The following is a 14,581-nucleotide window of genomic DNA, read 5'->3' as shown; positions in this document are numbered from 1 at the left end:
CTATTACAAAGGAAAAAGGGCTAGGCATATTCAAAGATCTTAAGTCACCTGGGCCAGAGGGACTACATCCCAGAGTCCTGAAAGAAGTTGCTGAAGAGATAGCAGATGCATTGATCATGATCTTTCAGGAATCACTTTGATTCTGGCATGGTCCCGGAGGACTGGAAGATTGAAAATGTCACTTCACTCTTTAAGAGAGAAAGGCAAAAGAAAGGAAATTATAGGCTAGTTAACCTAACCTCAGTGGTTGGAAAAGTGTTAAGTTGGAAAAGTCTGTTATTAAAGATGAGATTTCAGGGTACTTGGAGACTAAAGATAAAGTAAGTAATTGATTTACTTGTTTACTTATTATTATGTTTTTTTCTCTCTCTGCTAGATTATGTATTGCATTGAACTGCTGCTGCTAAGTTAACAAATTTCAATTCAAAAAACTTTATTGTCATTCTAACCATACATCAGCTCTGCAGAGCAGAATGAGACAGCGTTTCTCAGGAGCAGTGCAATCATAACATGACAAACGCAACACTAAATAATAAACATAACAATAAATAGTAAAACACAACAGCCACATGTCAGTTAAATCAGTTATAAGTGTCCAGTGCAAGTTAAAAGTGTCCAAAGTAGAGTCAGGTGGAGCAGCTTTTTAGTGTCTGACTGCCTGTGGGAGGAAGCTGTTTAGTAGCCTTGTGGTTTTAGTTTTGATGCTCCTGTAACATTTGCCTGATGGCAGAAGAACAAACAGTTCATGGAGAGGGTGTGAGGGGTCTTTAATGATGTACTGTGTCTTCTGGAGGCATTGACTCTGAAAGAAGTCTTGGACAGAAGGTAGGGAGACCCCAATAACCTTCTCTGCTCCCCTAACCACCCTCTGCAAGGCTTTTTTGTTGACAGCACTGCAGCTGGAGTACCAGCTTGTGATGCAAAAGGTCAGCACACTCTCAACCACGCCTCTGTAGAATGTAGTTAAGATGTTAGTGGGGAGTGATGCTTGTTTAAGTTTCCTCAGAAAGTGCAATCTCTGCTAGGCCCGTTTCACAATCCCAATGGTGTTCCTGGAACAGGTGAGATTGTCCGAGATCTGCACCCCAAGGAACTTGATGTTTTCCACTCTCTCCACTGTGGAGCCACTGATGCTGAGGGGTGTGTGCTCAGGTTGAGACCATCTGAAATCGACGATCATCTCCTTAGTTTTGGTGACATTAAGCATCAAGTTGTTATCCCTGCACCAGCTCTCTAGGTGTTTGACCTCCTCCCTGTACATTGTTTCATCATTTTTGCTGATGAGCCCCACCACTGTGGTATCATCAGCAAATTTAATGATCAGGTTCTCCTTGAATCCGGCTGCACAGTCATGTGTTAGCAGTGTAAACAGCAATGGGCTAAGCACACAGCCTTGTGGGGATCCAGTGCTCAGTGTGATAGAGTCAGAGATGTTGCTGCCAACACGGACTGACTGTGGTCTCTCTGTCAAGAAATCCAGAATCCAGCGACACATGGCAGTGCTAAGGCCAAGCAGCGACAGCTTCTCCACTAGTCTCTGCGGGATGATGGTATTGAACGCTGAACTGAAATCAATGTACAGGATTCTGGCATAAGTGTCCTTGTTGTCCAAGTGAGAGAGAACTGTGTGCAGTGTGGTGGATATTCCGTCCTCCGCAGAGCGATTTGGATGATCAGCAAACTGTAGAGGATCCAGCGATGAGGGGAGGCTGGCTGTGATATGAGGCTTGACAAGCCGTTCAAAACATTACATCACATGTTGGTGATAATAAACCTGATTCTGATTCAAATCAGCATGGTTTCTGTGAAGGGAAATCTTGCCTAACTAATCTGTTAATCTCTGTGTCATAGTCCGGTCCATGAAGTCCGTATTCCAGTTCACAGTCCGGTCCATGGACTCAGGACTCCAGGTCTTCCAGCTGTCCCTCATTTGATTGAGTTAAGCATAGGCACCTGATTCCCATCTTGGGGCTTGGAATATAAGTAGCCTTGGGGTTGAGTGTGAGCTGCTAGTTTGTCTTGTCAGTCCCCCTTGGAGTAACCTTCTGATGGAAGGCTAGTGAAACCATTTGTGATCTCTAGGTCTAGTTGGAGGACCACTGCTTCATGGAGCCTTGTTGCCACTTGTTGGAGTAGTTGTCATGGCGTGGATTTGGCTGTTTCTGTAGCCAGCCAAAGTTGCTGGCTGCTCTGAGACTCAGAGCCACCCTCGATTGAGCTCCTTTCCTGTCCCTTGCCTCTTTTGGGTAAGCCAGGCTGTTTGCTGTTACCCTGTGGTTGGGTCTGTCCCTCCCTGTCCTTCCCAGGAGAAGTTCCAAGAACCTGAGGGCCCCAGCCTGCAGCCAAGCTCCAAGAACCTGAGGGCCCCAACCTGAAGCCTCAAGAGCAAAGACCCCAGCCTGTCTCCAAGCTCAGGCCTCTAGACCCCAGCCACGTCCTGTCCTGGAACCATGTCATGTCCTTGCCTGGTTCTGGGGTCCGAGTCTGAGGCAAGGCCCAGGTTCTGGGTCCTTATCCAGTCTCGGGCTCGAAGTTGATGCCTTGTCTCCTAGTCCATGGTTTCTAGTCCTGGTCCTGCTTTCCCCAGCCCAAGTCTGCATTCTTGTCCCTGCTCCTGGTCTGAATTCTGTCACGTCCCTACTCTAGTCAAGTCCTGTTCCTTGTACTTCAGTGTCTGGATCTCGCATTTGGGTCTGTTACCAGTGCCCCACTGTAACACTCTGAGGAAGTAACATCCAGGGTAGATAAGGAGAGGCAGTGAATGTCATTTACTTGGATTTTCAAAAGGCATTTGATAAGGTGCCACACAGAAGGCTGCTTAACAGGATAAAATCCTATGGCATTACAGGAAAGATACTGGCATGGATAAGGAATGGCTGACAGGCAGGAGGCAGCAAGTGGGAATAAAAGGGGCCTTTTCTGGTAGGCTGCTGGTGACTAGTGGTGTTCCTCATGGGTCAGTACTGGGACTGCTGCTTTTCATATTGTTCATCAGTGATTTCAATAATGGAATTGATGGCTTTGTGGCGAAGTCTACGGATGATACAAAGATAGGTGAAGGCTTGGGTAGTGCTGAGGAAGCAATACGATTGCAGCAGGACTTAACAAATCGGAAGAATGGGCAAATAAGGTGGCAGATGAAATACAGTGTTGGGAAATGTATGATAATGCATTTTGGTAAAAGGAACAATAGTGCAGGCTATTATCTAAATGGGGAGAAGGTTCAAACATCAGAGGTGCAGAAGGACTTGGGAGTCCTTGTACAAGACTCCCAGAAGGTTAATTTCCAGGTTAAGTCTGTCGTAAAGAAGGCAAATGCGATGTTGGCATTTACTTCAAGTGAATAGAATATAAAAGCAAGGAGATAATGCTGAGCCTTTATAAGCCACTAGTCAGGCCGCACTTAGAATATTGTCAGCAGTTTTTGGCCCCATATCTCTCAAAGGATGTGTTGTCAATGGCAAGCATCCAGAGGAGGTTCATGATGATGAATCTGGGAATGAAGGGGTTAACATAGGAGGAGCATTTAGCAGTTTTGGGCCTGTAGTCACTGGAACTTAGAAGAATGCATGGGGATCTCATTGAAACCTACCAGATGCTGAAAGGACTAGATAGGGTGGATGTGGAGAGGATGTTTCCTATGGTGGGGGTATCCAGAACTGGATGGCGCAGCCTCAAAACTGAGGGACCACCCTTTAGAACAGAGGTAAGGAAGAATTCTTTCAGCCGGAGGTAGTAAATCTGTGGAACGCTCTGCCACAGACTGGTGAAAGCCAAGCCCCTGCGTATACTTAAGGCAGAAGTTGATTGTTTCCTGATCAGTCAAGGCACCAAATGATATGGCGAGAAGGCAGGTGTAGGGGCTGAGTGTGATCCGGGATCAGCCATGATGGAGTGGTAGAGCAGACACGATGGGCTGAATTTTCTAATTCTGCTCCTATGTCTTAGGGTCTTAATTCATCTAATACTTTATAAAAAAAAGTATTTAAAAATCAGTGGATTCCAACAGTGGATCTGTCAAGTTAGTGTTGGGGAGTAGATGTAGTGTACTGTATTACAGTGCACTGCACTGTCTGCACAGTGATCCCAGTGTGCAGGGTGAGCCAGTTTTGGAGTGAATTAATGATATAAAACAATACAGCAGAAGAATGGGTCCTATAGCCCCCAACATTTTCCCTGATGAACTAAACTGGTAATTAATTGTCTGACTAAACTAATCACTTCTAAATACACTGCGTCCTTATCCCTGCATTCTCTGCACATTTATTTGCCTGTCTGAGAGCCCTTTTCAAACCTCTTGTATTTGCCTCCATTTCCACTCAACCATCAAATTCCACCACTCACTGTGTTTATATAAAAAAAAATGCTATCCCACGTATCTCATTTGAACCTTCAGCTTAAATGCATGCCCTCTAATATTAGACAGTGGCCTTCTACACTACCCTTGCCTCTCATAATCTGATAAATATCCCCTCATAACCTCCACCACCCCAGAGAAACAACTCAGGTTTGTCTAATCTCTCCTTACATAACCTGCCATCTAATTCAGGCAGCATCCTGACAACCTCTTCTGCTCCCTCTCCAAAGCCTCTACATCTTTCCGATAGTGGAGTGACCAATAGTGAAGGCAATACTCCCAATGCAGCCTTACCAGAGTTTTATAAAACTGCATCTTAACATCCTGATCTTTGAACTCAGTGCCTCAACTACTGAAGGCAGGGATGCCATATACCTCCTTTTCCACTCCATCATCCCGAGCAGCCGCCGTTAAGCATCCTGCCATTAACTATGTATTACCCCTGTGTACGTCTCTTCATCAGGGTGCCTATCAGAATGTCTGTCCAAAATGGCCGTCAGCTTTTCGAGAGTTGTTGGAACAGCCAGTTATGCCTGTAGATGGGTAAAGGGATTTGTAATGCCAGGGGGTGAATCTCTTGGTACAGGATATCAAGATCTAGTAGCCATGGTTTTCAAAGATTAGAAGTAGCTGGTTAGATTTCCTTTTGTTTATAGATGACAGTGACTGGAAATTTAGTGGCACCAATATTTCTTGTCATTTATCTGTCATGCCTGACTGTTGTTCCAGTCTTACATACAGGCATGAGATGATTCACGCTGAGGAGGTGAAGGAATTTTTAGTATTTTCCCTTCTTGGCATAGGAAAACTGTAAAAGCGAGAACAAGGAAACTGAATACCTTTCACAAAGTGATCTTGTTCCAAAGGAACTTAATAGATTTATTCAGTCCAGTACAAAAAGCAATTGCAATATCCCCTAAAGAGAGTCATTCCTCCTGGATGCACATAAAAAAAACCTGTCCCATTAAGGTCTCCCAATGATCAATGCTGCACGGCGGCGGTGGGGAACTGTTCATACAATTTCTGTAAGGTTTCTTTTTAGAACAGCACTATGGATGTTAAACGGCCACATCAATTTTTTTTTAACGTATTTTAGGCCATTTTCATGAAATTAACTTTCCTGTTTCAGATTTAGAGCAAAATAAAACTGATCTTTAGCTTGCAAAAAGGCCAAATGCAATTTTAGTCAAAAATAGTAGAGCATCCAAGGTCATGGTGAAGAGTCTGCTACCCATTAGCAATCATCATCATTGTGTGGTGTGTCGTATGACGTTTGGGCGATCTCGGGCCCATGACCATGGTTGTTCTTGGAAAATTTTCTACAGGAGTGGTTTACCATTGCCATTTTCTATGCAGTTCTTTACAAGATGGGTAACCCCAGCTGTTATCAATGCTCTTCAGATTGTCTGCCTGGCATCTGTGGTGGCATAATCAGGACTTGTGATATGCACCAGTTGCTCATACAACCATCCACCACCTACTCCCCTGGCTTCATTTGACCCTAATCAGCAGGGGTAGGGCTAAGTAGGGTCTCCACCTTGTCCAACAGTGATCTGCAGGCTAGCAGAGGGAAGGAGCGCCTTATACCTCTTTGGTAGAGATGTACCTCCACCCCGACATCCTATTACACATTAGTAATAGAGAAATATGCAGAAAGGAACAGGGTCTTCAATGCACAGAGGCTGCACCAACTTCAATTATCCATTCATACTAATATCTTCTTAATTCTTCCTACATGTGCCTCAACTACCTCCAGATTCTATCACTCACCTGTACACCAGGGGGAATTTAACAAACCAAATGGCACGTCTTTAGGAAATGGTAGGAAACTGGAGCAACCAGAGAAGGCCCACAGTCAAAGGAGAATGTGGAAACTACACACTGGCAGATATAGAGCGTGAACTCAGGTCTTTGGTTTCGCTGTACCATTCTGATTGACAGCCCTTCTGGCCTGAACCCATAAACCACAAGAGGGATGGTACCAGTTTGATCATGACTGAACTTGGGGCTGAGTATCACATCTCGGCAAGTTATTTCAGACCTTCCTGATCAGTCAGGCCCATAGCAGTAGTGGAAAATGTCTTAAAGGCTTTGCTGGTGTTTTCAACTTTAGATTAAGGTGATATTTAACCTTGTGTTCATTCAAAGATCTTTCATCTTTCAGAATATATAGAGGCAAAGTGAAAAATGGACAGAAATCAAGCTTTTATACTTGTCGTGCTGTTTGGAAAGTTTTCATGTTTTCCCAAGCAAAAAAGGAACCTTTCTGAATGCTATATCAGGATTGTATTTTTATGAGCATATAAATAGATGAAAATAGAATTCAGCCATCTTCTTTCTTAACAGGTTTATGGGAATTAAGGTAGTTCTTAATGTTACAAAGCAGTTTCTGTTTCACTTCTTCACCATGGTCCATCTTTGCTCATGCACAAAGGGGTCAGAACTTATTGTAACCATGAATATTCAAAATTACTGTCCCATTACACAAGTTTTATTGAGACTACTTAATTATTCATTCAGACTGCTTAATTCATGCTGACGCAACTGTATTTCTATGTTATATTGATTATTTTGTTGTGCATAATATTTTTTTATAAATTACGATAATTGCACATTGCACATTTGAATGGAGACGTAACGTAAAGATTTTCACTCCTCATGTATATGAAGGATGTATGTAATAAAGTCAATTCAATTCATTCAATTCAAATAACTTTTAAAATCTGTAAGGATTTTAACACTACCATTTATATGTTCCATTATTATAAGTTGAAGCAAGTCAGAAAATGGAGGAAGTGAATTTTGCTTATTGATTTGGTCTTAAGGAAAATATAATGTTTGGAAATTAATTTTAAAAAAGAATGGCGCTTTAAGATGCACATTTTAGAACATTAAACAAGACTTGTATCTGTGCTCCCCTATTGTATGATTGAACTTTTGGTGAGATATCAGAAGAGCAGGTGAGCTGCCTCAATGACTATCGCCCAGTGGCACTCACATCTAATATGATGAAATGCTTTGAGAGGTTGCTCATCGCTAGAATTAATTCCTGCCTAAGCAAGGACCTGGACCCACTGCAATTTGCCTCCTGCCACAATAGTCGATGGTGGGTGTAATCTCACTGGTTGTCTACTCACTCTTGGCACACCTGGACAATTGCAATTCCTAAGTCAGGCTGCTGCTTATTGATTACAGCTCAGCATTTAGCACCATCATCCCCTCAGTACCAATTGATAAAGCTTCACAACCTGGGCCTCTCTACCTCTCTCTGCAACTGGATCCTTGATTTCCTCACTGGGAGACCACAGTTTATGCAGAACGGAAATAATATCTTCTCCTCCACTGATAATCAACACACTCAAGGATGCATATTTGGCCTGCTGCTCTACTGTCTCTACAACTATGACTGTGTTGCTAGACACAACACAAGCGTCATTTTTAAATTCACCAATGACACAACTTTTAACTCAATAAGGAGATGCGCGAAAGTTAGATACTGTAGATTGGCTGGTTGAGTGGTGTCACAACAACCTTGTATTCAATGTCAGTAAGACCAAGGAATTGGTTGTGGACTTCGAGAAGGGGAAGCTGAGGGAACACACACTTGTCCTTATTGAAGGGTCTGTAGTGGACAGGGTGGACAGTTTCTAGTTCCTGGCTGTCTACATCTCTGAAGATCTATCGCGGGCCCAACAGATTGATGCAGTTATGAAGAGGGCATACTAATGGCTATACTTCATTAAGATTTTGAGGAGATTTGGTATGCCACCAAAGATGCTAGCAAATTTCTACAGATGTACCATGGAGAGCATTCTAACTGGTTGCATCACCATCCTGTGTAAAGTCGCCACTGCGCAGGATCGGAAAGAGCATGTAAACTCAGCCAGCTCCAACATGGGCACCAGCCTCCCCACCATCAAGATGATCTTCAGAAGATGATGCCTCAAAACTGCAGCATCCCTTATTAAGGACCTCCCACCACCACTCAGGACATGTCCTTATATATTTCTTATTATAATTTATAATGTCAGCCAACATCATGGTGAATCTCTTCTGCAATCACATCCTTAGTTACCAGAACTGCCTGAACTTATAATCTTTGCTCCAGCTAATGAAGACAAGTGTTCTGTACTCCTTAAAGTCCCCTGTATTACTTCATCTATCTGTTCTGCCATCTTTCTGGATCTAAGGAAATGTGCATTGAGCTCTCTCTGTAACTTAGTAATGCCACCAATTTTTGTGTCGTCATTGAACTTACGAATGGCTTACATTCTGTGTTCACATTTTTTATGTATTTGACAAAGGATCCCAGCACCACCGATGACAGGCTTCCAGCCACCATCCTTTTGGATGAGGCTTTAGAAAGTGGATTTGTTTGAAAGTTATGAGTATATTTGTTAGCAATAGCTACTGCATCATTTAATAAAGGTTCACATTTTGCCACGGGCAGTTGAGCCCTTTGCTTTATGGTGCCTATGATCTATTTATTTTCATCTGCTCTGGATGCATGTGACCTTCCAGTGTGGCTGCCTGTACTGTTTGAGATATATTACCTTTAGCTTCAGGATTTTGTGTTGAGAAGCTCTTACTTCCAGGCTGGTCTGCTTTTGAAGACCTCCTTTGTGCAGCATATAATAACTCCATTATTTCTGGCTGCAGCTTCAGGTCATCTCTCATCCTCCGTCACTCCAAGGAGTAAAGGCCGAGTTCACTCAACCTATTCTCATAAGGCATGCTCCCCAATTCAGGCCATATCCTTGTAAATCTCCTCTGCACCCTTTCTATCGTTTCCACGTCCTTCCTGTAGTGAGGCGACCAGAATTGAGCATGGTACTCCAAGTGGAGTCTGACCACGGTCCTATATTGCTGCAACATTACCTCTCAGCTCTTAAACTCAATACCATGATTGATTAAACCCAATGCACTGTATGCCTTCTTAACCACACAGTCAAACTGCTCAGCAGCTTTGAGTGTCCTACAGACTTGGACCTCAAGATCCCCTTGATCCTCCAGACTGCCAAGAGTCTTACCATTAATACTATATTCTGCCATCATATTTGACCTACCAAAATGAACCACCTCACACTTATCTGGGTTGAACTCCATCTGCCACTTCTCAGTCCTATCAATTGCATCCTAACAATATCCTGCTGTAACCTCTGACAGCTCTCCATGCTATCCACAACACCCTCAACCTTTGTGTCATCAGCAAATTTACCAACCCATCCCTCAACCTCCTCATTCAGGTCATTTATAAAAATCACAAAGAGTAGGGGTCCCAGAACAGATCCGAGGCACACCACTGGTCACTGACCTCCATGCAGAATATGACTGTCTACAACCACTCTTGCCTTCTGTGGGCAAGCCAGTGTTGGATCCACAAAGCAAGATCCCCTTGGATCCCATGTCTCCTTCCTTTCTCAATGAGCCTTGCATGAGGTACCTCATCAAATGTCTTGCTAAAATCCATATACACTACATCTACGGCTCTACCTTTATCAATGTGTTTAGTCACATCCTCAAAAAATTCAATCAGGCTCGTAAGACACGACCTGCCTTTCACAAAGCCATGCTGACTATTCCTAATCATATTATGCCTCTCCAAATGTTCATCAGTCCTGCCTCTCTAGATCTTGTCCATCAACTTATCAACCACTGAAGTAAGACTCACTGGTCTATAACTTCCTGGGTTATCCCTACTTGAATAAGGCAACAACATCAGCAACCTCCAATCCTCCAGAACCTCTCCCATCCTCAGTGATGATGACAGAGGCTCAGAAATCTCCTCCTTCACTTCCCACAGTATCCTGGGGTACATCCTGTCCAGTCCCAGTGACTTATCCAACTTGATGCTTTCCAAAAGTTCCAGCACATCCTCTTCCTTAATATCTACATGCTCAAGCTTTTCAGTCTGCCGCAAGTCATCTCTACAATCGCTAAGATCCTCTTCTGTAGTGAATACTAAAGCAAAGTATTCATTAAGTACCTCTGCTATCTCCTTCCGTTTCATACACACTTTTCCACTGTCACACTTGATTGGTCCTATTCTCTCATGTCTTATCCTCTTGCTCTTCACATACTTGGAGAATTCCTTGGGGTTTTCCTTAATCCTGTCCGCCAAGGCCTTCTCATGTCCCCTTCTGGCTCTCCTAATTTCATTCTTAAGCTCCTTCCCGCTCGCTTTATAATCTTCTAGATCTCTATCATTGCCTAGTTTTTTGAACCTTTCATAAGCTCTTCTTTTCTTCTTGACTAGATTTACAACAGCCTTTGCTCACCATGGTTCCTGTACCCTACCATCCTTTCCCTGTCTCATTGGAATGTATCTAAGCAAAACCCCACACAACTATCCCCTGAACTTTTGCCTCATTTCTTCCATACGTTTCCCTGAGAACATCTGTTTCCAATTTATGCTTCCAAGTTCCTGCCTGATTGCCTCATATTTCCCCTTACTCCAATTAAACGTTTCCCTAACTTGTCTGTTCCTATCCCTCTCCAATATTATGGTAAAGGAGATAGCATTGTGATCACTACCTCCAAAGTGCTCTCCCACTGAGAGACCTGACACCTGACCAGGTTCACTTCCCAATCCCAGATCAAGTACAGCCTCTCCTCTTGTAGACTTATCTACATATTGTGTCAAGAAACCTTTCTGGACACACATAACACACCTAAATCCCTCACTCTAGGGAGATGCCAATCAATATTTGGGAAATTAAAATCTCCCACCACAACAACCCTGTTATTATTACTCCTTTCCAAAATCTGTCTCCTTATCTGCTCCTCGATGTCCCTGTTACTAGTGGGTAGTCTATAAAAACACTCAGTAGAGTTATTGACCCCTTCCTATTCCTAATTTCCACACACAGAGACTCTGTAGGCAACCGCTCCATGACTTCCTCCTTTTCTGCAGCGGTGACCTATCTCTGATCAACAGTGCCACACCCCCACCTCTTCTGCCTCCCTCCCTGCCCTTTCTGAAATCTCTAAAGCCTGGCACTTGAAGTAGCCATTCCTGCCCATAAGCCATCTAACTCTCTGTAATGGCCACAACATCATAGCTCCAAGTGCTGATCCACGCTCTAAGCTCATCCGCCTTATTCATGATACTCCTCACATTAAAATAGACACATCTCAAACCATTGGTCTGAGTGTGTCCCTTCTCTATCACCTGCCCATCCTCCCTTTTGCACTGTCTCCAAGCTTTCTCTATTTGTGAGCCAACCTCCCTTTCCTCCGTCACTTCAGTTCAGTTCCCACCCCCCTGCAAGTCTACTTTAAACTATCCCCAACAGCCTTTGCAAACCTCCCCGCCAGGATGTCGGTCCCCCTCAGATTCAAGTGCATCCCGTCCTTTTTGAACAGGTCACATCTGCCCCACAAGAAGTCCCAATGATCCAGAAATCTGAATCCCTGCTCCCTACTCCAATCCCTCAGCCACACATTTATCCTCCACCTCATTCTATTCCTATACTCACTGCCGCGTGGCACAGTCAGTAATCCCAAGATTACTACTTTTGAGGTCCTGCTTCTCAATTTCCTTCCTAACTACCTGTAGTCTGCTTTCAGGACCTCCTCCCTTTTCCTGCCTATGTCATTGGTAGCAATATGTACCATGACCTCTGGCTGTTCTCCTTCCCACTTCAGGATATCGTGGACGCAATCAGAAACATCCCAGACCCTGGCACCTGAGAGGCAAACTACCATCCGAGTTTCTTTCCTGCGTCCACAGAATTGCCTGTCTGACCTCCTAACTATAGAGTCCCCTATCACTGCTGCCATCCTCTACCTTTCCCTACCCTTCTGAGTCACAGGGCCAGACTCCCTGTGACTCAGAACGCAACCACTGTTACTTCCCCCAGGTAGGCCGTCTCCCCCAACAGTACTCAAACAGGAGCACTTATTGTTAAGGGGGACAGCCACTGGGGTACTCTTTATCATCTGCTTCTTGCCCTTCCCTCTCCTGACTGTTACCCACTTTTCCGTCTCCCCAGGCCCCGGAGTGACTACCTGCCTATAGTCCTCTCTATCACCTCCTCACTCTCCCTGACCAGACGACGGTCATCGAGCTGCAGCTCCAGTTCCCTAACGTGGTCCCTAAGGAGCTGCAGCTCGACACACCTGGTGCAGATGTGATTGTCCGGGAGGCCGTGAGTCTCCAGGACCTCCCACATCTGACACCGAGCTCAGAAAACTGGCCTCACACACATTCTTTCTGTCTGTATTCTAAACAGGTAACTACCTTGCCTTGACCTGTTATCACCGAAGCCCTGTTGAGCCAAAGCCTTCCTACTCTGTCTCCCTCTACTCTGATGCCCATTCTGTAAAGCTGTCTTCTTTTTAAACTCTTCCCGCTGTTCTCACTGGCTGACCACTACGAGTTTGCGCAGTTGTGCCCCGTTCAAACCGCTGAAGAAATAACATTATACTGGTTATACTGGTTACTCACAACATGTGCTCCCCTCACTTTCACGTCTATCAGTGACCAGTACTCACCTCTGCTGCTTGGAATACTCTATGTCGGTATGAGTTCCAGTTCCTGTCAAGATGGTGCCAAGCTGTATTCTCCCTTGAGATTGCGGCTCAGACCTAGTTGTTTTTTTAAGTTCATAGAGATGGTTAGGGTTTAGGGACAAGGATACAGATGAGTTATAGATCAGATTATGGTTTAGAGACAGTACGTGAGGGAGTTAGAGGTCAGACCAGAGCTAGGCCACTGCTTCACGCTCAAATGAGGCGAGTGACAAAGCACATCTGTGGATGTTGGGCTTTGTCCGGTCAGTGGGTCCAGGGATCGGATGTCCATGTGACCAGGAGTCACAAAGGTCAGTCAGTCAGCAAGCCCGAAGTCTGAGTCTGGAGTTCTGAGCCCCACCATTGGCAATTCCAGGGTTCAGTACTGAATCTGAAGTCTGAAAGTCGATCGGAAGTCTGGAAGTTAAAGCATGATGGCTGAAGCTTGGAATCTGGAAGCCCAGAGGCCTATCCTAGAGTCAGATGATTGGTCAGATATGTGGGTAGCTGGGAGAGGGAATGGGGCTTGTTAAGCTGCTGTTGTTTTGTTGCTAGTTTTGTTCTGTGTTGTTCTACAGAGCATTCTGGGCCTGCTATGTTGCACAGGGATGTGTAACAACAGTTGTGGACTGCCCCCAGCACATCCTTAGTTGTGCTGGTTGTTAAGGCAAATGATGCATTTATTTATTTATTTGTTTGTTTGTTTGTTTGTTTATCTGGCAATACAGCATGGAATAGGCTTTTTGACCCAGGCTGCTCCAGCAATCCCTCAACCCCAATTAACCCAAACCCAATCACAAGACAATTTACGCAAAAACGAGGAAATCTGCCCATGCTGGAATTTCAAGCAAAACACATAAAAATTGTTGGTGAACGCAGCAGGCCAGGCAGCATCTGCAGGAACAGGTGCAGTCGACGATTCAGGCCGAGACCCTTCGTCAGGACTAACTGAAAGACGAGATATTGAGAGACTTGAAAGTGGGAGGGGGAGGGGGAGATCCAAAATGATTGGAGAAGACAGGAGGGGGAGGGATGGAGCCAAGAGCTGGACAGGTGATTGGCAAAAGGGATATGAGAGGATCATGGGACAGGAGGTCTAGGGAGAAAGAAAGGGGGTGGGGGGAAGCCCAGAGGATGGGCAAGGAGGGAGAAAAAGGAGAGAAAAAATATTAATTATTATAATAATAAATAAATAAATAAATAAATAATGGATGCGGTACAAAGGGGAGGTGGGGCATTAACGGAAGTTAGAGAAGTCAATGTACCCCATCCCTTCAGCCATAATCAATTGTTGGAACAGACTTGATGGGATGAATGGCCTAATTCTGCTCCAATGCTTTATGGTCTCATGGACTGTGTTTCTTGGAGTGAAGGATACTTGAAGGCGACCTGACAGATGTTTTTAAAATTCTGAAGGGTGTAGATGAAGTGAGTTGTTGCAGTCACTTCCCTATAATAGGGGATTCTAAAACCATGGGACAAACGAGAGAGGAGACATTTAAAGGGGAACTTGAGAGGCAACTTGTTCAGACAGAGGTTTGGTTGATGTATGGCACAAAATGCCTGGGGAGAAGGTGGAGGTGATTACAATGACCATATTTAGGACATTTGGACAGGTTCAGGGATAGGAGGCATCGAGAGGGATATAGGCCAAATGTAGGCAAATGGGATTTGTTCAGGAAGGCGACTTGGTCAGTGTGAATGAGTTGT

This window comes from Mobula birostris, chromosome 2 (genome assembly GCF_030028105.1).
Source record: "Mobula birostris isolate sMobBir1 chromosome 2, sMobBir1.hap1, whole genome shotgun sequence".
In the NCBI taxonomy this organism is placed as follows: Eukaryota; Metazoa; Chordata; class Chondrichthyes; order Myliobatiformes; family Myliobatidae; genus Mobula; species Mobula birostris.
Note: the sequence above shows the minus strand (reverse complement) of the source record.